This window comes from Balaenoptera physalus, assembly GCF_965194825.1.
Source record: "Balaenoptera physalus genome assembly, chromosome: 4".
NCBI classification, from domain to species: Eukaryota; Metazoa; Chordata; class Mammalia; order Artiodactyla; family Balaenopteridae; genus Balaenoptera; species Balaenoptera physalus.
The window spans coordinates 3,002,038-3,026,831 of record NC_138891.1 but is presented as its reverse complement, the minus strand read 5'-3'; the positions used below and the strand labels follow the sequence as shown (position 1 = coordinate 3,026,831).

At 41.8% G+C, this 24,794-nt stretch overlaps 1 long non-coding RNA gene across 1 annotated transcript; it reads left to right on the top strand.

The window, feature by feature from the left end:
- The first annotated feature begins 16,192 nt into the window (after positions 1–16,192).
- Positions 16,193–23,970, top strand: LOC309660327. The gene is made up of 2 exons (XR_014263346.1): positions 16,193–18,938; positions 21,502–23,970. It is a non-coding gene; the product is annotated as an uncharacterized lncRNA (long non-coding RNA).
- Positions 23,971–24,794: the final 824 nt, after the last annotated feature.

Here is a 24,794-nt window from a genome sequence, read left to right as displayed (position 1 = left end):
CCTCTTTTCTATACACTTAAAAAAAATTGCTGTACATCATTCTTCCTACATATATAAATATCTTTTAAAAGTAAATTATGTATTTTATACCGTTCCATGATATCCTTTTAAAAGTACTTAAGACTACGTCTTGTGTTGATACACAGCTCATTATTTTTATTTTTATTTATTTATTTTTTAACTTTTTGATTCTTTATTTACATTTCCATTAAACATCTGTATGTTTATATGAGTCATAAACACATAGCCATGGAATCTCCTCTGAGATCACTACTGTTACAGGGTAAACAGTCCAGAGGAAGTGGATGGCTTTCAGTAACACCTCCAACAATGACGCCTCTATTGAAATGTTTATTGACTACATAGCATGTGCTAGGTCTCTTGTCCCTTGACCTGCTCCACTCTATCCTTATAACTAAATAACCAAGACAGCCGAGCCAATCAGGCAGCTTTTAAATTACTTTCAGTGGGGAAAGAAATAGACTGATGGTCACACAGCCACAGGTATACAGCTGGCATCCTGGGCTCATGTATCGCCATTCAGCTCATTACTTTTAGAGATGTTCCAAAATTCATTTTCCTTGGATAGGAACTTGCATTGTTTCCAATTTTCTGGTTTTACAAATGATGATGCAGTAGACAGCCTTGTGCATGCCTCTTTATGCAGGAAGAACAGATATCTATATGAGTGGAAATGCTTGGTCACATGGTGTGCACACTGAAACACATGAATAGATAAACTTCCAGATTACTCTGCAAAAGGCTGAGCCCATTGGTGCAATCATCAATACATACATGGAAGTACCCATTTTTCACACCCTCCTAAAATATTTATATTTTTATCTTCATGATTTTTGCCACTCTGATGGATAAAACTGGTGTGTCACCAGTGCTTTAGTTTATATTCCCCTAAATAGTCGTAGATTAATCCTTTTACATGTTTATTGGGTATTTGGGGGCCTACATTATGTATTTTCTTATTTAAAAAATGTTCAAGTGTAATATATTGTAGGAAAGGGCATAGATCATAAGTACACAACTTGGTAAATTTTCAACAACTGAACATACCCCTATAACCATCACCCAGATTAAGAAACAAAATATTACCAGCATCTGACTTGTGTACTCTCCCGGTCTGCATTCCCTTCGAGCGTTGCTCCTTTTGTACTTTGTATAAATGACAGCATACAAGATGTGCCCTATCATGTCTGGCTTCTTTTGCTCAATGTGGTGTTGACAGATATTTCCATGTCACTGAGTGTGGGCACAGATCTTTCTCTCTTTATGGTCTGGTATTCCCCTGTATATCACCATTTGCTCATCCATTCTATTATTTTATTTATTTATTTATTTTTGACTAACCATTCCTCTTCTCCTAATCACAAGTTATTTTCTTTTTTTTTTTAAACTTTAGGTTTCATTTATTTATCTATTCATGGCTGTGTTGGGTCTTCGTTTCTGTGCGAGGGCTTTCTCTAGTTGTGGCAAGTGGGGACCACTCTTCATCGCGGTGCGCGGGCCTCTCACTATCGTGGCCTCTCTTGTTGCGGAGCACAGGCTCCAGACGCGCAGGCTCAGTAGTTGTGGCTCACGGGCCTAGTTGCTCCGCGGCATGTGGGATCCTCCCAGACCAGGGCTCGAACCCGTGTCCCCTGCATTGGCAGGCGGATTCTCAACCACTGCGCCACCAGGGAAGCCCCCATCCATTCTATTATTGATGGACGTTTGTGTTGTGTCCAGTTTTTGGCTGACTAGTGCTGCTGTAAACAATCATGTACAGGTTGTAGAGCAAACTAAGTTTTCATTTCTTATGGGGAAATATCTAGGTGTGAACTTGCTGGGTCATGTGTTAAGTGTATGTCTAACAGTGTAAGGAATCATCAATCTGTTTTCCCAAGTGGCTTTACCATTTGCATTTCCATCATCAGTGCATGAGAGTTCCAACTGCATTGCATCTGCTCAGCATTTGGTGTTGTATTTTTTATTTTATCCACTCTAATGCATGTGACATGGTGTCTTGTTGTGTTTAATGTGCATTTTCCTAATGCCCAGTGATGTAGAGTATCTGTACATGTGTCTATTTGCCTTCTGCATATCCTCTTTGGTCAAGTGACTATTCTGTAGTTTTCTCACCAAAAACCTGGGTTTTTTGGTTTCTTACTGTTGATTTCTGAGAGTTCTTGATATATTCTGGATGCAAATCCTTTGTTAGACATATGATTTGCAAATATTTTCTCCAGTATGAAGCTTGTCTGTTCCTTGCTATTTTAACACCGTTCACAGTTTCTCTGGCCCACGCGAGTTTTACGTTTTTATGTAGACAAATTTGCCAGTCTGTTTTTTTAGCTTCTTTTGTTAGTGTATTGCTTAAGAGGGATTATTAAAGTTATACACACCTTCCTTTCTACTGTTGAAAAACTAACATTAAAAACCATCAATAGACATATTAAAACTTACATTTTTTCCTGTCCAGTATCTTCTTCCTTCTCTCAAAAACAGGAGAAACTTCTCGTACCTCTTCTTCTTTTCCTTCTTTCCTTCCTCGCAGTCTCATATTGTGATATAATTCCAAACTGCTATTAGCCTGTATCATCATTTAGCTTAATTTTTTGTTCTTGCTTTTGTTTTCCTCTAAGCATGTTGTCTAGGCATTTCTTTCAGAGAGAGTTCACAGGTTACAAACTTTTAAATTCTTGAATATTAGAAAACATTTATTTTCTCCTCATTCTTAAAGGACTAGGTAATAATTACAAGTTGAAAATAGTTTCAAGGTACTGTTTCATTGTCTTCCTGCCCCCAGGTATGACAGTGAGAAATGCAGTACCATCCGATTGCCATGGATTTTTTTGTCTACTTATTTATTTTCTTTGGAAGTTTTAGGATTTTCTTTTTACCTTTGGTTTTCTGAAGTAGCACCACAATGTTCTAGGTGTTAGTCTTCTTAACATATTTTTAAAATTTATCCTTCTTGACACTTTGTGTGCCCTTTCAGTTTGAAAACCCATATATTCTTTCAAAAAAATTTGTGATAGCAAAACATATGTGATTCTTTATTTACACATTATAATGTGTAAAGTATATATTATATATGTTATATATAACAAGATCTAGCAGCAAGTCTAATAACTACCATAATTTCAAGGTTATGATGAGCTTACACAATATCCTAAGATATGAAAATATCTGTGATTTCTATTGGTGACAAAGTCACACTGTTAATGCATTGAAAACCCATACATTCTTTTTTTTTAAACTTTTTACTTTATTTTGGAGCATAGTTGATTAACAATGTTGTGTTAGTTTCAGGTGTACAACAAAGCGATTCAGTTATACATATACATGTATCTATTCTTTTTCAAATTCTTTTCCCAATTAGGTTGTTACAGAATACTGAGCAGAGTTCCCTGTGCTGTACAGTAGGTCCTTGTTGGTTATCCATTTTAAATATAGCTGTGTGTACACGGCTAGAATGAGATGAGAGGAGGGGAGAAAAGAGAATGGGGGGGGGGAGAAAGGAGGGGAGAATGAGAGAGGGGAGAATGAGAGGAGGGGAGAAAGGAGGGGAGAATGAGAGAGGGGAGAATGAGAGGAGGGGAGAAAGGAGGGGAGAATGAGAGAGGGGAGAATGAGAGGAGGGGAGAAAGGAGGGGAGAATGAGAGGAGGGGAGAAAGGAGGGGAGAATGAGAGGAGGGGAGAAAGGAGGGGAGAATGAGAGGAGGGGAGAAAGGAGGGGAGAATGAGAGGAGGGGAGAAAGGAGGAGAAAGAGAGAGAGGAAGAGGGAGAGGGAGGGAGGGAGGGAGTGGAGGGATGTGGGGAGAGCCAGACTTCATCCGTGCACACCCACCACATGCAGACCGGGTGCAGCAGCAGTGGTGGCAGGCTCATGGCTGGCAGTGATTGGTCACGTTCTTCCGGCCGAGGAATATTCTGGTTTTCTTTCTTGGTCTCTTCACCTGTGTCTGTTAAGTTTAGAAGCTGAGGCGCGGGGCATGGGCTCTTGGATTGGCCCCGGTCTGTCAGACTTGGATCCGTCCTCTCTGCGCAGGGGCTCTTATCTCTGTGCTCACCCCTTCCACCCGCCTTACTCCCCATTTTGTGCTGTTGAATGTACATTTGAACTGGAGACATGCAGGCATGTTAAAGTTTGAGAAGCACTGCTCTACAGAACTCCTGTTCACCCCCGATGCTCTCAGAATAATTTGTTTCTCACCTTCAATGGTAGAGTGCAAATTCCTTAAGGATAGGCTTCTTGACTAATTCATCCTCAAGGCTGGAGCACCTAGCACAGGGCTTTTTGTTTTTGTTTGTGTACAGAGCTGCTCATAAATATTTTTGAATAAATGACTTTTCCTGTGGGTGTGAATTTGATCCTTAGCTACAAGGTGCACACACACTCTCTTTCTTCCTACTCCTGCCAATGCTCTCATCTCTCAGATAAGGGACCTCACATGATATGATTGTCACATCACTTTAATTGCCCCCGAATCTCACACTGTTAAGAAAGTCTCACGGACAGGAGTCATTTCAGACGTTCCTGTTGTTTCAAGAAAAGGCAATTTGGATGCTTCAAACTCCACTCTTCTATAACACATTCCTTCCCAGAGGTCCTCTGTGTGGCCAAGGCTTTGGTTTCATCTGCTCTCACATACACATTCTTCTTGGAACTTCCGTCACCACGGTTACTGGCACCCGGCAGCTTCCCTTAAATCCCAGGAGGATTCCTTTGATCATTTTTTTTTCTGATAATGTGTAGAAATTGGAAGAAATTTAAAGACACCCTGTCACTCGGCCCTGTTCATTCTCCTCACTGTGGCAGAGACTTTCACCTTTAGAAAAATTGTAACCTTTCTGGGAAATGGTCAAGTTGAACAATTTTGAGAATTAGCAAATCTTAAGAGGCTTCTAGAAGTAGAGCGTGGTCAGAAGAATAATGTCCTTCCCCAAAGTCTTAACTAGTCTAGATCCCAATCCCCACCCCCCAGACAAGTGAGTACGTTCCTTTATGTGGCAGATGTGATTGAGGACCTTGAGGTGGGGAGATGGCCCTGGGTTATCCCAGTGGAGCCAAGGGGATCACATGAGTCCTTAAAAGCAGAGAACATTTCTGGCTGCAGAGAACCAGAGAGATGGCAGTGTGAGAACTTGACCTGCCAAGAATGAGGAAGAATTGTTTCTTCTTTAGTTGTGGAGAATTGTCTCTCCCAACACAAAATACATGCTAGTATTCCCATCTCACAAACAAGACATTTGGGGCAAAAGAAAGTCAAACAACTTGTCCAAGGGCACAAGAGGTAGTAAAGCCTCAAATTTATATATATGCTCAGAAACCCATGATCTTCCTACCGTATGCTGCTGTCTACTGGGAAGGCTGTTGGCAAAATAATTACACACATTGCTTTTTACTATGAATCAATAAGATAACAAATGCAAACTTGATATTAAAAAATTTACCAGGAGGTAGTGGGATTTCTGATGGACATGTAGAGATACTTATTCATCCGTTCATTTATAACTTTTAGTACAAACCTTCTCTGTATCTACTCTGTGGTAGGAATAGGTGCAGAGCATGAAGAGAAAGGGGGAGAAAAAGTTTAGAAAGGAACATGCTGGTAGGGGGATGCCTCCATGCCCCTTAGCACAATGGTGTTCTAAATCTCCAAAGTCAAGATTTGAGAGTCTGGACAACTTTGACATCCAGAAGGGTTGCTTTTCCTGAACCTCTAATCGCTTTAAATTGAAAGTCACTTCAGTCTCTTCCTTGTAATCTCTCTGGATCTTTGGTTTCATTGAAGTATAATCTGGGCAGCTTCTGTGGAAATTTATCATTGCATTAAGCAAGAAGATACATTTTGATTCAGAAAAAACCTTCATCTCTTATTTAAGGTCCAAAAGCGAAAAGACATTTGGAGTAAATTTTTTTTTTTTGAAAGTGCCTTTCCTTTATTTTTTATTTTTTTCACAAATTAAGTCCAAGACTAAAAATGCAAGACCCAGAGACCAGCTGTGTCACACCAAGACCACCACTGCAGTGGGTACTTCTCAGATATTTCATCTTCCAGCGCAGTCCTCCAGCGGATCCAATTTTGTTTGACAAGTGTAATCTTTTCAACAACAGGGCCATTCAGAGTCACTTCATTTATTCCCAAGCTCTTCAGAGAGCACCTCTGCTTGACTGCCTCAAGGATCTCTCTGCTGGTGACGGCTCTTCTGTGGACGTAGAGGGACAGTCTAACCGCCTCTAGGCTAACCCGTTCCAGCCACCAAATCCTCCAGAGCTCCCGGTGCATCCAAGATCCAGGAGCACCCACTGAAGTCCGGGTGGGTTTGCTTTAGGATTTTCCCCGTGCAACTAAAATATGCCTCCTTCTTCTTCTTCCTCCTCTTCTTCCCAAAGGCGGAGCTGGCCCGCTGCTCCTCCTCTCTCGCTGGGGTATAAGTTGTGGGCTTCTTCTTAGGGAATCGTAGGCCATGTAAGCAAATGAAGTGCACGTGGAAGACTTGTCTTTACTCTTCTAGCTCAGAGCGCTGGCCGTCTGGAGTAAATTTTAATGTGATTCGTCGGAAAGATTCTCTCAGTTTGAACTCTCTCCTGGTGTAAAAGGACGAACTCATTAAGTTCTCAAAGGTCTCCAGGAAGACGGTGACAATTGAGTGCCACATTGTGGCACTTCGTGTTTCTGATAAACGTTGAGAATGAAAACATGATTGACCCTTTTGACATCACTTACTTAAACACAACACTTAACCAAAACAATTATGTTTGTTGACCTTGGAGCAGAGAAACTCTCAGCTTCCGGAAAGCTTAGGGAAGCTATTGTTCAAGTGTAAGCCTCTCCACCTGCCCTCTGCCCGTCTCTTCTGTTGAGCTGATCTTTGGATTTTACAGTCCTTTGGGATTAACCCCTAGAGATCTTTGTCTGGAGTCAAGTCTACCCTGAAAGTTGAAAAGTGATTAATATGCTTGCGTATCTCTGCACATATGAACGTCTGGAAGGACGTTTATGCACCAGATGTGGACAGTGCTTGTCCCTGGGCCACAGGATCACAGGCCGTTCTTGCATCTTCACCCGAGGGGGTTACCTGGCGTGGAGAAGGAGGGCTTCTCTCCTTGCCCCTGGCTTTCCCTGTGCCTCTCCCTTGCCTTGTTGCCTCCTTTGCTCCTGCAGATAGCAACTACGTACCTCTTCTTAGTGCTGGTGGGTAAGGCATGGGGGTGAGAGGAGGGGAAGTTGGGCGTGCAGAGGGAACTGGTGGGGTGTATCCTGGGGTGGACAATTTCCCTCCTGCCTCTTTGGGCATTTGTGGCAGAAGGGTTCTTGGTCCCGTTGGTCTGCTGGGCCTTTCTGTTCATTCATTTGACAGTCATTGACTGAGTGATGTTACTTGTCAGGCGCTTCCTAGGCCCTGGGGATCTAGCAGTCAACAAAGCAGATTTCCTTCTTTCGTGGTGTTTACATTCTAGTAGACAATTCAAACAAGAAGAAGAAAAAAAACTAAAATATATATGTCGGGTCATGATAAGTGAAGAAAAAGACATTGGAATAGGGACTTTCCTGGAGGTCCAGTGGTTAAGACTTTCCGCTTCCATTGCAGGGGGGTGTGCTTCGATCCCTTGTCGGGGAACTAAGATCCCACGTGCTGCACACAGTGCAGCCAAAAAAAAAAAAAAAAAAAAGGACCAAAGTAGAAAGAGAGTGAAGGGAAATGAAGGGGAAGGGAGCTCCTTTTTATCGGTTAAGAAGAAGGCGTCCCTGAGAAGGTGATAATATTTGAGTAGAGACCTGGAGGAGGAGTGGGTGGGGCAGAGGGATGTGCACGCAGGTCCTGCGGTGTGGACGGCCTCCAGCTTTGCCAGGAACAGGAGATGGGTCAGTGTAGCTGGGCAGCGTGAGTGAGCTGGGGTGCAGAGAGGATGGGGGGGCGGGGGGCCCTGAGCCATGGAGAGCCTTGCAGGCCACCGTGGGGTGGCCTGAACTTGAGTGACACGGGAGCCACTGGGGAATTTTGACCAGGGAGGTAACTTGATACGATGTATTTTAAAAGAATCATTGCTGAGTGGGAAGACGTGGAGTTCGTGTCTCCCCACAACTAGGGCACCTGCTGGACGCTGGTGGGGGACCCCGGCATCCAAGGAGATGGGAAGAACCCCCGAGCAAACCGGTAGGATGTGGGGGGACTGAAGGGGGAGCAGAAATGGATGCCAGACAGGACCAGCGCCCTGAGGGGTGGCTGAGAGGGGGGAGGGGTTCCCACACCTGGAGGGACCCTGGGGGCTCGGATCTGGGGGGAGCACGCCCAGCATTTCCCCTGCCCAGTTGGCTGGGGAAGTCTGCCTGGCTCTCATGCCAGGTCCTACACCCTCAGAGGCCTACAAACTCCAGTGTCAGAAGCCTCAGGCCAAACAACCAGTAAGACAAGAACACAATCCCACTCATAAAAAAAAAAAGAAAATAAAAATGAGACAGCAAAAAAATATGTCACAGTTGAAGGAGCAAAATAAAAACCTACAAGACCAGATAAATGAAGAGGAAATAGGCAATCTACCTGAAAAAGAATTCAGAGTAATGATAATAAAGATGATCCAGAATCTCGGAAATAGAATGGAGGCACGGATTGAGAAAATACAAGAAATGTTTAACAAAGATCTAGAAGAACTAAAGAACAAACAAACAGAGTTGAACAACACAATAACTGAAATTAAAAATACACTAGAAGGAATCAGAAACAGAATAACAGGCAGAAGAACGAATAAGTGAGCTGGAAGACAAAATGGTGGAAATAACTGCTGAGGAACAGAAAAAAGAATGAAAAGAATTGAAGACAATCTCAGAGACCTCTGGGACAACACTAAATGCACCAACATTTGAATTATAGGGGTCCCAGAAGAAGAAGAGAAAAAGAAAGGGACTGAGAAAATATTTGAAGAGATTATAGTGGAAAACTTTCTTAACATGGGAAAGGAAATAGTCACCCAAGTCCAGGAAGCACAGAGTCCCATACAGGATAAACCCTAGGAGAAACACACCAAGACACATATTAATCAAACTAACAAAAATTAAATTCAAAGAAAAAATATTAAAAACAGCAAGGGAAAAACAAAAAATAACATACAAAGGAATCCCCATAAAGTTATCAGCTGATTTTTCAGTGGAAACTCTGTAGGCCAGAAGGGAGTGGCAGGATATACTTAAAGTGATGAGAGAGAAAAACCTACAACCAAGATTACTCTACCCAGCAAGGATCTCATTCAGATTTGACGGAGAAAGCAAAAGCTTTTCAGACAAGCAAAAGCTAAGAGAATTCAACACCACCAAACCAGCTTTACAACAAATACTAAAGAAACTTCTCTAGGTGAGAAACACAGGAGAAGAAAAAGACCCACAAAAACAAATCCAAAACAATTAAGAAAATGGTAATAGGAACATACATATCAATAATAACCTTGAATGTAAACGGACTAAATGCCCCAACCAAAGACACAGACTGGCTGAATGGATACAAAAGACCCATATATATGCTGTCTACAAGAGATCCACTTCAGACCTAGGGACACATACAGACTGAAAGGGAGGGGATGGAAAAAGATACTCCATGCAAATGGAAATCAAAAGACAGCTGGAGTAGCAATACTCGTATCAGATAAAATAGACTTTAAAATAAAGACTGTTACAAGAGATAAGGAAGGACACTACATAATGATCAAGGGATCAACCATAGAAGAAGATATAACAATTATAAATGTTTATGCGCCCAACATAGGAGCACCTCAATACATAAGGCAAGTGCTAACAACCATAGAAGGGGAAATCGACAGTAACACAATAATAGTAGTGGACTTTAACACCCCACTTACACCAATGGACAGATCATCCAGACAGAAAATAGATAAGGAAACACAGGCTTTAAATGACACAATAGACCAGATAGATTATTTTTAACATCTTTATTGGAGTATAATTGCTTTACAATGGTGTATTAGTTTCTGCTTTATAACAAAGTGAATCAGCTATACATATACATAGATTCCCATCTCTCCTCCTTCTTGCGTCTCCCTCCCACCCTCCCTATCCCGCCCTTCTAGGTGGACACAAAGCACTGAGCTGATCTCCCTGTGCCATGTGGCTTCTTCCCATTAGCTATCTATTTTATATTTGGTAGTGTATGTATGTCCATGCCACTCTCTCACTTCGTCCCAGCTTACCTTTCCCCCTCCCCGTGTCCTCAAGTCCATTCTCTACATCTGCGTCTTTATTCCTGTCCTGCCGCTAGGTTCTGAAGAACCTTTTTTTTTTTTTAGATTCCATATATATGTGTTAGCATATGGTATTTGTTTTTCTCTTTCTGACTTCACTCTGTAGGAGAGTCTCTAGGTCTATCCACCTCACTGCAAATAACTCAATTTCATTTCTTTTTATGGCTGAGTAATATTCCATTGCATATATGTATCACATCTTCTTTATCCATTCATCTGTATATGGACACTTAATGTTGCTTCCATGTCCTGGCTATTGTAAATAGTGCTGCAATGAACATTGTTAGACCAGATAGATTTAATTGATATTTATAGAACATTCCACCCAAAAGTGGCAGAATACACTTTCTTCTCAAGTGCACACAACATTCTCCAGGAGAGATCACATCTTGGGTCACAAATCAATCCTCGGAAAATTTAAGAAAATTGAAATTGTATCAAGCATCTTTTCTGACCACAACACTATGAGATTGGAAATCAGTTACAGGAAGAAAACTGTAAAAACCACAAATACATGGAGGCTAAACAGTGTGCTACTAAATAACCAAGAGATCACTGAAGAAATCAAAGAAGAAATAAAAAAATACATAGAAACAAATGGCAATGAAAACACAATGACCCAAAACCTATAGGATGCAGCAAAATCAGTTCTAAGAGGGAAATTTATAGCAATTCAATCTCACCTAAAGAAACAAAAATCTCAAATAAACAATCTAACCCTACACCTAAAGCAACTAGAGAAAGAAGAACAAAGAAAACCCAAGTCCGTAGAAGGAAAGAAATCATAAAGATCAGAGCAGAAATAAATAGAGACAAAGAAAACAATAACAAAGATCAGGAAAACTAAAAGCTTATTCTTTGAGAAGATAAAAAATATTGATAAACCCTTAGCCAGACTCATCACGAAAAAAAAGGGAGAGGACAGAAATCAATAAAATTAGAAATAAAAAAGGAGAAATCACAACTGATACTCTGATACTGCAGAAATTCAAAGGATTGTAAGAGACTGCTGCAAACAACCATATGCCAGTAAAATGGACAACCATGAAGAAATGGACAAATTCTTGGAAAGATCCAATTTTCCAAGACTGAACCAGGAAGAATTAGAAAATATAAACAGACCTATCACAAGTAATGAAATTGAAACTGTAATAAAAAATCTTTCAACAGAAGTCCAGGACCAGATGGCTTCACAGGTGAATTCTATCAAACGTTTAGAGAAGAGCTAACACTGATCCTTCTCAAACTCTTCCAAAAAATTGCAGAGGAAGGAACACTCCCAAACTCATTCTACAAAGCCACCACCACCCTGATACCAAAACCAGAAAAAGATACCACAAAAAAGAAAATTATAGACCAATATCACTGATGAACATAGATGCAAAAATCCTCAACAAAATACTAGCAAACAGAATCCAACAACATATTAAAAGGACCATACACCATGATCAAGGGGGATTTATCCCAGGGATGCAAGGATTCTTCAATATGCATAAATCAATTGATGTGATACACCATATTAACATATTAAGGAATAAAAACCATGTGATCATCTCAATAGATGCAGAAAAAGCTTTTGACAAAATTCAACACCCATTTATGATAAAAACTCTCCAGAAAATGGGCATAGAGGGAGCCTACCTCAACATAAAAAAGGCCATATATGACAGACCTACAGCAAACATCATACTCAATGGTGAAAAACTGAAAGCATTTCCACTAAGATCAGGAACAAGACAAGGATGTCCACTCTTGCCACTCTTATTCAACATAGTTTTGGAAGTCCTAGCCACGGCAATCAGAGAAGAAAAAGAAATAAAAGGAATACACATTGGAAAAGAAAAAGTAAAACTGTCACTGTTTGCAGATGACATGATACTATACATAGAAAATCCTAAAGATGCCACCAGAAAGCTATTAGAACTAATCAATGAATTTGGTAAGGTTGCAGGATACAAAATTAATGCACAGAAATCTTTGGCATTCCTATACACTAACAACGAAAAATCAGAAAGAGAAATTAAGGAAACCATCCCATTTACCATCACAACAAAAAGAATAAAATACCTAGGAATAAACCTACCTAAAGAGATGAAAGACTAAAGAGATGAAAAACTATAAAACACTGATGAAAGAAATCAAAGATGACATAAACAGATGGAGAAATGTACCATGTTCTTGGATTAGAAGAATCAATATTGTGAAAATGACTATACTACCCAAAGTAATCTACAGATTTAGTGCAATCCCTATCAAACTACCAATGGCATTCTTCACAGAATTAGAACAAAAAATTTTACAATTCGTATGGAAACACAAAAGACCCTGAATAGCCAAAGCAATCTTGAGAAAGAAAGATGGAGCTGGAGGAATCAGGCTCCCAGACTATACTACAAAGCTACAGTAATCAAGACAGTATGGTACTGCCACAAAAACAGAAATATAGATCAATGGTACAGGATAGAAAGCCCAGAGATAAATCCACCCACATATGGCCACCTAATTTATGACAAAGGAGGCAAGAACATACAATGGAGAAAAGACAGCCTCTTCGATAAGTGGTGCTGGGAAAACTGGACAGCTACCTGTAAAAGAATGAAATTAGAACACTCCCTAACACCATACACAAAAATAAACTCGAAATGGATTAAAGACCTAAATGTAAGACCAGACACTATAAAACTCTTAGAGGAAAACATAGGAAAAACACTCTTTGACATAAACCACAGCAAGTCTTTTTTGACTCCTAGAGTAATGGAAATAAAAACAAAAATAAGCAAACCGGACCTAATGAAACTTAAAAACTTTTGCACAGCAAAGGAAACCATAAACAAGACAAAAAGACAACCCTCTGAATGGGAGAAAATATTTGCAAGTGAAACAACGGACAGAGGATTAATCTCCAAAATATACAAACAGCTCATGGAACTCAATATCAAAAAAAACAAACAATCCAGTTAAAAAATGGGTGGAAGACCTAAATAGACATTTCACCAAAGAAGACATACAGATGGCTAAGAGGTACATGAAAAGATGCTCAACATCACTAATTATTAGAGAAATGCAAATCAAAACTACAATGAGCTATCACCTCACACCGGTCATAATGGCCATCATTAAAAATCTAGAACCAATAAATGCTGGAAAGGGTGTGGTGAAAAGGGAACCCTCCTGCACTGTTGGGGGTATGTAAACTGATACAACCACTATAGAGAACAGTATGGAGGTTCCTTAAGAAACTAAAAATAGAACTACCGTATGACCCAGCAATCCCACTACTGGGCATATACCCTCAGAAAACCGTAATTCAAAAAGAGACATGTACCACAATGTTCATTGCAGCACTATTTACAATAGCCAGGACATGGAAGCAACCTAAGTGTCCATTGACAGATGAATGCATAAAGAAGATGTGGCATATATCACATACATACAATAGAATATTACTCAGCCATAAAAAGGAATGAAATTGAGTTATTTGTAGTGAAGGGAATGGACCTAGAGTCTGTCACACAGAGTGAAGTAAGTCAGAAAGAGAAAAACAAATACCGTATGCTAACACATATATATGGAATCCTAAAAAAAAAAAAAATGGTACTGATGAACCTAGTGGCAGGGCAGGAATAAAGACATAGACATAGAGAATGGACTTGTGGACCCAGGGGGTGGAGGGGGAAGCTGGGGTGAAGTGAGAGTAGCATCGACATATATACACTACCAAATGTAAAATAGTTAGCTAGTGGGAAGAAGCAGAATAGCACAGGGAGATAAGCTCGATGTTTTACGATGACCTAGACGGGTGGGATAGGGAGGGTGGGAAGAGGCTCAAGAGGGAGGGGATATGGGGATATATGTATGCATACGGCTGATTCACTTTGTTGTACAACAGAAACTAACACAGTATTGTGAAGAAATTATACTCCAATAAAGATCTATTAAAAGATATAATCATTGCTATCCTGTCTATAATTTATTTAGAATACTTTAGACAGTGGGTTCCAACACCAATGACCTTGATTTCATTAAGTGTTGAAGAAATAAATCACTAACATATTACTGGGTATATTTAAGAATTCTATTCAGTGCTGCAATAGAATAGGAAGTGATGCTTTCCAGAGGAGAAAATAACCAAGTAGAGATTTAGGAAACTATTTGCCCGTATCTCTGTGATGGATACAAATCTTAGTTCCCATGTGCAGGTGTATGAGAAATGTCAGTATCTTCCTATACGTATACACATTGTATGAGCTCTGGGAGTTCCCACTTATATCTGGGTTTCACATAAGTTAGGGGGTTCGGGTGCATCCTAGCAGTGATTTTCCAAGTGTGGTCCCGAGGCCACATCAGTGTGACCTGAGAACGTGTTAGAAACGCGGATTCTCAGTCCCCATCCCAGACCTGCTGAATCAGGAACTCTGGGGGCGGGGCCCCTAAATGTGTGCATTAGCAGGCTCTCTGGGTAATCCCGACGCCCGGTAACACTGGAGAATAACTCCATTATGGTGTCAAGTCCCGGGTGGGGCAGCTGGTGTGTGTTGCCCTCGGTCCACAGTCAGCTGAGGTCTCCAGTGCTCCATTGCTGGTCCACGCAGGCCCAGCAGGGACCCTCATTCCAAGCTGTTTCCAGTCAATCTCTCTCCCTCACTCTCAGCTGGTTTCTGTGCCATTCTTAGGTACACTGTGCCAGTGATAATTCTACTGCTCCTATGTCACATCGGGCTACGGGAAATTTTGTGGCGGCATTATTTAAACTCAGGCTACTTTGGGGCCTCTCTCAACCTTACAAAATTGTCCAGACACTTCTTTGTTACTTTTAGGCTTGGGGAACTCGTCCACACACATCCATTTCTCCTGTGGGGTCTTGCTGACTTCATCGCCTTCGTTCAAGAATGGGAGGCCAAGTCCTCTCTGCTCTGATCGCCCCAAACTTAACTGCAGTTTCTGTTCCTACTTTGGGCTCCTAGATGGGACAGGTGCAGGATTTCTTCCCAGGATCCATCAGTGTCTGAACGCATTTCATTTCTGGTCTCCCTTCAACAATCAAGGAAATGTTTTTTAGCCTCAGGCAAGAAAATCTGCCTTGTTTTAGATTACCTCACCTATGGCACAAGCTATCCATCATCAAGGTGGAATAAAGACACCTCGGGGAAATGATTGCAAATATCTTCCATCCCTTCACTGACAAAGCAACCACTTTGCTTTTAATAATTAATGGAAAAATACAATTAAGACTGCGATGCATTTTCTTTTAAGAAATTTACCTGTATATGTGCCAAATACCTCTCTGATCCTTCTCATCTGCCCCAGATCTGGGAAGCCTGGACTTTATCCTCAATTGCAGTAACTGACATTGCCCACTACTTTTTTTTCCTTGACCACTGCCAAACCCTTCACAGGCCGGTAAGCCACGAAGCTATGGGTTTTGTTGTGACTGCATCATTTACGTAGTAAGTCTGCTCTTTTTTGGTTCTAATTATCTTGCAACAATTAAAGTATTATTATCTGACATCAAAGGTATTATAAACATGAATGCAAATGAATAATTGAAACCTCTTATTTGGTTTTGAGCTGACCTGGATGATCAAAACTATGCTTTATGAGAAGTTTTCTTTTTTTAGATTTATTTATTTATTTATTTCTGGCTGCATTGGGTCTTCATTGCTTTGCGCAGGCTTTCTCTAGTTGCGGCGAGCGGGGGCTACTCTTCGTTGCGGTGCGTGGGCTTTTCATTGCGGTGGCTTCTCTTGTTGCGGAGCACGGGCTCTAGGCACGTGGGCTCAGTAGTTGTGGTGCACGGGCTCAGTAGTTGTGGCTCGTGGGCTCTAGAGTGCAGGCTCAGTAGTTGTGGCTCATGGGCTCAGTAGTTGTGGCTCATGGGCTCTAGAGTGCAGGCCAGTAGTTGTGGCTTGTGGGCTTGGTAGTTGTGGTTCATGGGCTCTAGAGCGCAGGCTCAGTAGTTGTGGCTCACGGGCTTAGTTGCTCCGTGGCATGTGGGATCTTCCTGGACCAGGGCTCGAACCCGTGTCCCCTGCATTGGCAGGCGGGTTCTGGTTCTTAATCACTGCGCCACCAGGGAAACCCCTATGAGAAGTTTTAAAATTACTTTTGGGATGAAACCAGAAATGAAAACTTTTTAAAATAAAAATTTGTTTACTTCTGAAACTATGTCCTCAGCAACCCCAGGGATACTTGGGTTCAAGTTAAGAATAGACTTTCTTTTCTTCTTTTTTTTTTTTTTGGCTGCACCCTGCGGCATGCGGGATCTTCCCCGACCAGGGATCGAACCGCGCCCCCTGCAGTGGAAGCGTGGAGTCTTGACCACTGGACCGCCAGGGAAGTCTAGAATAGACATTCTTTGAATGTCTGGGGTCAGCAGTTTTATATTTATATGCCACAGACACCATACTTTTGGAATTGTGGTGCTGCTTGTTCGCTTTTCCTGCCCCAGTTTCCCCGTCTGTGTGAGATATATCTGTGCATGTTTTCAGGGAGAGAGTGTGGTCTCATTTCTGGAGACAAAGAAGCCAGCCCTTGGATGTGAAATGAAGGGATTCCTGGGAAAGATGAGGCTGATTGCAATTGAAATGTTTTTGTGACAAACTAGATGTCACCCATCCTTGTAAACATGCGACTCGTAATTGCTTTTTTGAAGGAAAAAGTTGCACCAGCACATTTTTAGTCTTGCTTGTAATCCACCGTGATTTGGAGTGGTCAGACTCTAATTATGACCGCTTTTGACAGACGTTTAAAATAAGCCATCTTCTTAGCTCTGAATCTCACAAGGCAGCACGCAGAAGGAACAGTGCCAACAGCAGACCTTCAACATAGTCCAGACCTCCTGCCCTGACTCTGTCTGTCGTGCACTCTTCACTCCCTGGAAACCTTTCCGCAGGGGACAACCATGGCTTTTGCTAACACTGCTTGGACTGAGTCATGGTGTTCTGAGATTCAGGAGAGGTGTCAACTCCTTGCAAAGTGATTTTTCAAAGTTCTGCTCTTCTCTAATCTATGAATTGCTGGAGAAGCCTCTCAAGCTGTCTACTGGCTATGGTTTTTGGCCACATTATCACTCAAGCCAAGCTGATTAAGACTAATTTTGGTCAAGATAAATTCGTGCCTGGGCAAACAACCAATGTGCAGAGTCTCAACCAGATGCAGTTAAATCAAGATTTATGTTTTGACGGAGATGCTTAATAATGACTGTTGTATTCAACATAATTATGATGAACCCCTGGCAACATAATGTTCCCAGTGTGTCAGGCGATCCTAGAATTTATTCGCTGTATTTTTTCTCACTTTAGAGTTGCTCTTTGATTCTGGCACATTATTCTCTCTGGTGATCGTTTCAAATCAGCCTGACTGATTCGTGGCTGCACAGAAAAGGTTTTCTCCGGAGCTAGTAGGATGATTGTTGAAAAAAAACGTGGAGAGACAGATGGTAGACTTTATTTTACTGGCTCATCTGCTTTTGCAGGGGATGATTATACATTCAAAGTAAGTGGCACCAGAAGTCACGTCTAACTGAGGTTCATCCCACGTGTTTCCTTGCGGAGAACCTAAAATATAGTTTTAAGGACAGCTTAAAAACTGAGCAGGTGTGAGGAGCAGGGCCTCTAGGACGCGGTCATGATGTGGCCTGGGGCTGGAGCAGAGGTCTGAGAGGTCACTGGCTTTGACCCCTCTAGTCTTCGTGCTGCCTCATTATCAGATGAGAGTGTAGTTTTGGCTTGAACCCCTTGAGTGATGGGGTCCTCTCCATTTCTACTTTAGACAGTTCAACTGTGACATCATTCTTTCTTCTTCTGGGCCAATATTAACTTCTGAGTAATTTCTATTCATTCATTCTGGCTGCGCTCTTTGGAAGCAACGCGGAACAAGTTGATTTCCTGTTCTACCTGGCAGGTGTCTTGCACGCGAGCTACAATGCTGTCTCAAGTCTTCTGCAGGCTAACTGTTCTCCGTTTGGATCATTTCCCCGTTTGAAATGGTTTGGTTCCCGGCTCATAAGCCCTCCGAATTAGAGGAACTCAAAAGAAACAGAAATAGTTTAGTTTAAATTTGCTTAACCTGCTTACGTGGCACAAACAAATAGAATATTCAGTTCCAGACTCATAAAAATTAAAGAGGTGTGTTAGTTTTGGTTTAAAAGGATAGAACAGAAGCAGTGGCCACAAGAGACCATCTCTCAGGTTTCCCATTCCTGTCCCAGGAGGCTTATCCTTAGGTCCAGGCCTGTCTTTCTGTAGCCTGTTGCTTCATGTTAAGGAGAATTAGTGGCTCTACCCTGGCCCTTTAAATAAAGTTGACCCTGCCATTCGTCACTCCAGACTTGGCTTATGAATGCAAGGGTTTCTAGATCAGAGGTTTCCGGAAATTTGATGCAGATTTAGGGAATCCTTAGAGACAGATTTGCTTTGGGGATTTGGGATGGCTGAACGGACAGAACTGTTTAACCAGAGCCTTGTCTCTTTCTCACGTTTTGGAGTTTCACATGAGAGTTCGCTGGAAAATAGGCTTGGCAGCTGGAAGACCATTTATTAAGCAGGACCTTTACCCCTTTCTCTCTTTTCTTCCCCTAGTCGTCTCCAGGCTAGCTCTGCTTTCATCCCCCGGGTTCCGAAGCCGTGGGTTGTGTGCCTCACCAGGATTCATCATTTAATGCCCATCAGCACCTAGGAAATACTGTAAGAGGGGTGACTCAGGGAAGAGATAGGGAAGAGATAAGTAAAGCCTGGCAGTTTCGGGGAGGGGGACCTCAGGTGCAGGACTTGAGATTAGCATCCTTCTCATTTCATGATGGTTGGAATCACCAGCCTGTTGCGACCCTTCTCCTGCTTTATTTCTTTTTCTCTCCTCATGTCTTCCACGTAGGCACCCAGTCTAATGTGCTTGATATATGTCCTTGGTTACATATGATTCCCCGTAAAAATACGGAGTTCCTTTGCATGTGTTTGTAGTTTACCCCAGTGGTATGGTGCTGTCTTGTTTCATACGGGTTTCTGTCTGCAGGCCTGGTTCAGTGTTGCTGATGCTATGGTGATTTCCACGGTAGGAAGGCCTCCACCCAGTATTCGTCTCCTCTTCCCGAGCCTGAACTCCCTGGTACTGCAAAGTCTGGGATGCTCGGCTGACAATGCCTGTAGATCCGTGTGAGAGTGTGGGGTGTGTTCCCAGGAGTGGAATTATGGGTAGAGTCACTGGCCACAGGAAAAATGGACACTTTCCGCAGGAGATGAGGTCCTCCTCTCCTCATATTCTTATTAACACTTGGTATTTTCTGTGGGTCAAGTGGTGTCGATTTTCCTATTTCCGATTACTAGTGAGGTAGGGGATCTCTTTGTATACTTGTTAGCCAGTTGGGCTTCTCCTTCTGTGACTATTCTATTTTTCCGTTGCATTTCATATCTTTTTCTTATTGATTTGGAAAACCTACCTGTATATTCCTGATACTAATCCCATGACATTTCAGACGTTGCCAATATATATATTTGTTTAATTAATTAATTAATTTATTTATTTTTGGCTGCGTTGGGTCTTCGTTGCTGCACGCGGGTTTTCTCAAGTTGCGGTGAGCGGGGGCCACTCTTCATTGCGGTGCGCGGACTTCTCATTGCGGTGGCTCGTCTTTGTTGCGGAGCACCGGCTCTAGGCGCCCAGGCTCAGTAGTTGTGGCTCGCGGGCTCAGTAGTTGTGGCATGCAGGCTCTAGAGTGCAGGCTCAGTAGTTGTGGCGCATAGGCTTAGTTGCTCTGCAGCATGTGGGATCTTCCTAGACCAGGGCTCGAACCCGTGTCCCCGGCATTGGCAGGCAGATTCTTAACCAGTGCACCACCAGGGAAGCCCCAGATGTTGCCAGTATTGTAAAAATTTTCTCCCTGATGTATCTGGGTTAGCTTGCTAATATTTGGTTTAAGACTTTTGCTGTCTTCCTTTAATTGCAGGTAAGAGTGAAAGTTGGATAAAAGAGGCTTTTATTGCTTTCCTGTGGAAAGTTCCACAAGGACCTTCAATTTAGTGACTTATCCTCCTGTGTATGTGCAGCCTTAAATAAATGTATCTTCCAGATGTCAGCTAGAGCCCTGTCTTCGGAGCTAGGTGAAATTGCATTGAAAAACTGTTCTTTCAATTTTTTTGAAACTAGATAAAGGATCCCCCATGAATTCTGGGATAATGTGTTATCAAGATCCCCTTTGATCTGGGGTTCCGTTGTTTCATATCAAGGTGGTAACTGAATGTCCGTTTTCATTTGTTTCTAAAAGAAATTCACCCGCACCATGCATTTGACAATTTTAAGTTGATTATCTAAAGCTGAGGGAGTTGTCGCATGATGTCCCATCTTGAATCTTAAGTGTTTCTCTGTGTCCTCTCTGTAGCCCCTCAACCTCCATTGCTGTAAATCCTCCTTTCATTATGCAGAGCACTTTGGCTCTCCCCAAACTTAACTGGTCACTCGGACCCCCAAATGCTTAGCCAAACAAAATGTCCTCCTGTTAGACTGACACCTCTAGAAGTCAGCTGGGTTATAAACAGGTCCTGCCGAGAGAAATTACTCTTCAGTGTTGCAACGCCAATGAGTGATTTTGCAATAGACAACACCTAATGCGAAGCCAGGTGGCCGTTCTTCAGGATGCGCGTGCTTTTTGCATTAGGGTAGGGGAGCTTCTTTGGAAGGGGAATGGTAAACATTTCCAGAGCAGAGTTGCCTTTGCTCTTTCTTCAGGAGCTAAGTCTATGCTGGTCTTAATAGTGCACGTTGTAAAAAGGATGCGGATCTTGGGACCCTATGTGCTCTGACGCTTGTCCACTGTGTGATGTTGGTTGAGTTGCTTATTCACACTGAGCCTCCATTTCCTCGTTGTCAAATAAGGATACTAACACCTACTTTGTGCGTTTACTCGGAGGATTAAAGGTATAATACAGAGGGTCTAGTATGATTCCTGACTTTGAGTAGGTGTTCATTACGTGGTGGGCTGTTATTATATACTCCATTGTGGCAGTGGAGAATTCCGGAAGGCAGCACCAACACCCAGCCCATCCTCTGGGAAGGCTGCTGGGATTCTGGAGTGGAGAGTAAATGATGAGTGCTATTTGTACCAAAGTACTGGAGAAAATGAAGGTGAACTTCCTGAAACGTGCAATTGGATTCTCACGAAGCAGCTCACGTACCGATGAATGATCCTTGGTTTTGGGTTCTTCATCTTTTGAAATAATTTATTGTTATAAAGACCCTATTAGGCTTTGATTCCAGATAATGGAAAGAAATCCTCAAAGCTCTCTTCGAGGCTAAAGATGCCCATACAGAAAGTTATAAAATCCTTAGAATTCAAATAAACCTGCATATCTACAACACAAAAAACTGCAGCATCTTTGTGGGATTCAGGGTAAAACTGAGGGGTGTTTTTCATGTCTCTATATCTGTTGGGATTTGTGGGCACAAGAATTTTCAAACTTGCTAACTTGAAGATGGTTTACTCTATATGCATCTGCCCTCCCTCGTTGCAATTAGTGCAAACAAGTCAAATGAAAATAAAGATGATGGTTTCAGTCTATCCTAAAAAAGAAGAGTTTTCATGCCACATCATCTGACTTCACTTTTCATATGTATTGATTCCAAACATGTGTGCACCAAAGTGAGGTTTTGTATGGAAAAAATAAAAATTTCTCTTGGCTTCTACAAAATTTTCAGCTAGATATTTATATGGAAAAAAAAATTTGGCCTTGTAAGAACAACTAATATCATTTAATTAAATCAATGGTCTATTGAGTTCTTTCAGCTACTCTTAGGAAATGTAGCCAAGTGGACAATTTACATGATCAGTTTATATCAAATTAAAAGCCTGTATGCATCCAAATTCATGGTACAGTGAAATATAGGTTTGGCTGTTTGTGGAGCTTCCTGATTCTCTTTGGAATTGGTGCCCCTTCTCCAGACAGCCATAGAACTTGTTGGCTGGAGGAGCCCCGTATCAGATCGTTGCAGATCCTCTAACCCCGGTTGTCTGCCCAGGGCCTGGGCCATGTGTTTCACCCCACTCGCCACCTGGTCGGTCACCCAGTCTAGATGGGCTGTGCCCAGCTGTGGGAGTGGAGAGAACTTTCTCCACTTGGGGCATTGCCTTTGCTCCCGAAGCAAGAGACACCCCCAGAGCTGCTCTGTGGCCAGGCGTGTACAACCTGGCAGAGGGGCGTCCATCCCATTTTGATAGTGGGAGGAGACAGCTGGTAGATGAATTATTTCTCCAGTCCCACGGGAACCATCCGGAGATGCAGTGGTTCATCTGGCCCCTCAGAAGATGGTCTGGCACGACCTGGCCAAATCGTGCTGAGCTTCCTCTCTGTTCAGGAGACCTGTTGCTGAATCAAAAATGGATGTGCTTTCAGACTGAACCGTTGCTGTGGGCATTTGTTCTTTGGCTTGCTTGCTGTTCCTCCCACTTCTTATAGTAGCAAGACTTAGAATATTCTTTGAGGAACCATTCCTGACTCAACCCTTGGTCCAGTTTAGATGGGGCTCGTTATCCCTCTGTCCTCCACCCAGTTCCAGGATTTCAGAGGATTAAGCTAATTAGCATATCCGTCCTCCCTGGCACCGTGACTGGCTCAGGAATGGGCACATGACTCAATTTGGGCCAGTGGGGAGTAGGCTCAGGATTTTCACTGGAACTGTTGGGGAAGAGAAACTCTCTTTCCACTGGTTTGGAGCTAGAAGGCTAATCTTGGAGCTACCAGGGGCCACCATAGGAGGAAAGGTTATGTGAGCATGAAGTCCACCTGAAGGAAATTTGTACAAAGGGAAATCTGCACAGAGGGGTGAAAAGAGGTGCATCCTGATGTACTAAGTGCCCAGATCCAGCCACGCCTGAAGCCATCTCACTCCTGGACTTTCCAGATATTATGGACAATATATTCCCATTAGGTGCTTTTTTATTGCCACTCATCACAGCAAGAGTCCTAACTCACATGTGTTCAGAGAATTGGGGATTGAGACATATATTGATAGCTGATGGTAGTATAATTCCATTAATAATATTCTAGAACATTTTGAGATAAAAAGATGAATGTAGTCCTTTAGCTGCAGAAACTTCACTCTTCCCTCCTCACCCCATTTCTGTGGCCCCTTCCAAAGAGGATATCTCCCACTAGCCTTTTACTTCCCTCCATCCCCCCATGCCCTCCTCCCAAGAAAATTTGCTAATTCTAGTGGATGTTTATGAAACAAATGCCCTTACATCCCTGTTTTCCTTCCTTTGGAAGCAGCGAGATGAGAAGAGTAGGCAACCCCGTGCTTATGTAGAAAATAATATTTAAAGAAAGAGACAGGAAATTATATCCGTTATAAGCTTTTTCTTTTTTTTCTTTTTTAGAATTGTAGCTTATGAGTTTATCTATGCCCGCTATAGTCATAATTACAATTTAATATCTGCATACAAAAGCTATGTAAAAATCCATTTTTCCCAAATATACAAATTTTCGTTTTGGATAGTTTAAAACATTTTGATCACAGATTTCAATAGAGTTTTAGGCTGAAAAAAATATTACCGATCTAGCAATATCACTTAACACCGTTTGCGAAACAAATCTTCCGATGACTGTAAATCTTCTCCTATTCTGTTGAATTTTTCTGATTCTCAGGACATGAAAACATGATGGGGGAAAAAAGGTGTTTTCTCTGAAGAAAGGCTTCATAACTAATTTGGCTCTATAATCAAATGAAAAATGCCAATTAGGAAGAACCAAAAGAAAGGAGTGGCATAATGTCAACTCATGCATGCCCCGATATCTTCTATGTCAGCAATACACATGTAATCAAAGTGTCTTGCATTGTGCTCCGTAACGTACATGGGTATTATCTGCGTCCTGAGGAGGACAGAGTTATGTCTGATTGTCTTGTGCATAAGGTGGGTCAGCTTTAACTGTGCAACAGAAAGCCACAAACAGCATTTTACCTGCACGATATTGCTCTTGAAGGCAGCATTAATGAATGTAGAAACACACTAGAAATGCACACTTTTTGCATTTGCAAACATTTGTACAGCACAGTAAAACTTCTGTGATAAGGCCAAACCTTTTTTCCCCTTAGTCTGTTTTTGTGTGTGTGTGTGTGTGTGTGTGTGTGTGTGTGTTTAAAGTTTTTATTTTTCTTTTAAAGATGAAAGTAAAATGTTTCAATTGTAAAAAATACACACCGGGCAAATCCTTACCTGGATAATAAATATCTACATCACAGTACAATAAAATTTCTTCTCTATAAAATTTAAATATGGATTATAGTCTGTCCCTATTAAAAGAAACACTATGCTAATATTTCCATATTATTAAAATAACAGGAAAAATTACGAGCTTATTTTAGAACCTTGATGCCGTAGCCATTGGAAAGGACAACGAGATTCAAATGTCTGTAAGCGTTCTCCTTTTGAAGAGGAACTGTGGCCTGGTTATTCACTTCAATTCAGTTTATGAAAAAGGTTTAGCCTTACAAATGCTGGCTACGTTTCAAAAACCATAAGACCAGTTTCATATTTTATGACTCATGCAGCAAAA